Genomic DNA, 2,142 nt, shown 5'->3' on the forward strand with positions numbered 1-2,142 from the left:
AAAATTTCTAAGTTTGGTGTCCTGCATATCTTTCTATTCTTAAAAATTTTCAAAACTAGTTTCGTGATGTTCATCATGATCTTCATAGTGTTCCTGATGATCATCTTGAAATTCAAAGTGTTCTTGCATGCATTGTTTATTTGATCTTAGTTTTTCATGATTAGTTTCATTTTGCTGTTTTTCTCTCTCATCATTAAAAATTCAAAAAAAAAATTCAAAATTATGTCTTTTCAAGTCAATAATACAGAGAATTGAACATTCAGAACATAAGAAGAGGAATCACAAAGAAAAAGCTGGGCGTTCAAAACGCGCAGTAAAGAAGGAATTCTGGCATTTAAACGCCAGCCAGGGTACCTGGCTGGGCGTTTAACTCCCAAGAAGGTAGACAAGTGGGCGTTAAATGCCAGAATGGATACCATTCTGGGCGTTAAATGCCAGAATGGATACCATTTTGGGCGTTTAACGCCAGGATAGCACCAAGGAGGTAGTTTTGTTTTCAATTCAAATCTTTTTCAATTTTTCAAAATCTTGTCTTTTTCATATCCTCTCTTATCAATCATATCTTTTTCAAAATCAAATTTTTTTCATTTTTCTTTTAATATTTTCAAAAATACTTGCTAACAGTTAATGTTGTGATTCAAAAATTCAAGTTTGTTACTTTCTTGTTAAGAAAGGTTCAATATTTGAATTTTAGAATCGTATCTTTTAATTTCTTGTTAGTCAAGTCATCAATTTTAAAATCAAATATTTTTTTAAAATTCTTTTTCAATCATATCTTTTTAAAATCAATTTTTTTTTCAATCATATCTCTTTTAATTTGATTTTAAACTTTTTTTCTAACTTCTTATCTTTTCAAAATTGTTTTCAAATCTTTTTCAACTAATTAATATTTTCAAATCTTTTTCAAAACCACCTAACAACTTTCCTCTCTCCAATTTTCGAAAATCACTAACCACTTTTTCAAAAATCTTTTTAATTTTTGAAAACCCTCTCTCTCATCTCCTTCTATTTAATCACTAACACTTATCATCCTTTGATAATTCGAACCCTCTCTCTATAAGTTCGAATTCTCTACCTCATCCTTCTATTCTTTTTTCCTCTGACACATCAAGGAATCTCTATACTGTGACATAGAGAATTACATACTCTATTTGTTTTCTTCTCTTTCATATGAGTAGGAACAAAGATAAAGGCATTCTTGTTGAAGCAGATCCTGAACCTGAAAGGACTCTGAAGAGAAAGTTAAGAGAAGCTAAAGCACAACTCTCTGGAGAGGACCTGACAGAAATTTTCAAAAAAGAAGACATGACAGCTGAGAATAACAACAATGCCAACAATTTCAGGAAGGTGCTTGGTGACTTCACTGTACCAACTCCCGACTTCTATGGGAGAAGCATCTCTATTCCTGCCATTGGTGCAAACAACTTTGAGCTTAAGCCTCGATTAGTTTCTCTGATGCAACATAATTGCAAGTTTCATGGAGTTCCATTGGAAGATCTTCATCAGTTCTTAGCTGAATTCTTGCAAATCTGTGATACTTTTAAGACCAATGGGGTTGATCCCGAGGTCTACAGACTCATGCTTTTCCCTTTTCATGTAAGAGATATAGCTAGTATATGGTTGAACTCACAACCTAGAGACAGCCTGAACTCTTGGGAAAAGCTAGTCAATGCCTTCTTAGCTAAATTCTTTCCACCTCAAAAGATGAGTAAGCTTAGAGTGGAAGTTCAAACCTTCAAACAGAAGGAAGGTGAATCCCTCTATGAAGCTTGGGAAAGATACAAGCAATTAATCAGAAGGTGTCCCTCTGACATGCTTTCAGAATGGAGCATCATAGGTATCTTCTATGATGGTCTGTCTAAGTTATCCAAGATGTCATTGAACCATTCTGTAGGCAGATCTATTCATCTGAAGAAAATGCCTACAGAAGCCCAGGAACTCATTGAAATGGTTGCAAATAACCAGTTCATGTACACTTCTGAAAGAAATCATGTGAATAATGGGACAACTCAGAAGAAAGGAGTTCTTGAGAGTGATACTCTGAATGCCATATTGGCTCAGAATAAAATATTGACTCAGCAAGTCAATATAATTTCTCAGAATCTGATTGGATTGCAAGCTGCACCTGGCAGTGCTAAAGAA

General features: G+C 34.0%; 1 non-coding gene across 1 annotated transcript; it reads right to left on the reverse strand.

Moving 5' to 3' along the window:
* Positions 1-1,710: 1,710 nt before the first annotated feature.
* On the reverse strand, positions 1,711-1,818 carry LOC127740415 (small nucleolar RNA R71). Its single transcript, XR_008001092.1, has one exon. It is a non-coding gene; the product is annotated as a small nucleolar RNA R71 (small nucleolar RNA).
* Between the last annotated feature and the right edge of the window lie 324 nt (positions 1,819-2,142).

The sequence above is a fragment of the Arachis duranensis genome, chromosome 6, assembly GCF_000817695.3.
Source record: "Arachis duranensis cultivar V14167 chromosome 6, aradu.V14167.gnm2.J7QH, whole genome shotgun sequence".
Taxonomy (NCBI): Eukaryota; Viridiplantae; Streptophyta; class Magnoliopsida; order Fabales; family Fabaceae; genus Arachis; species Arachis duranensis.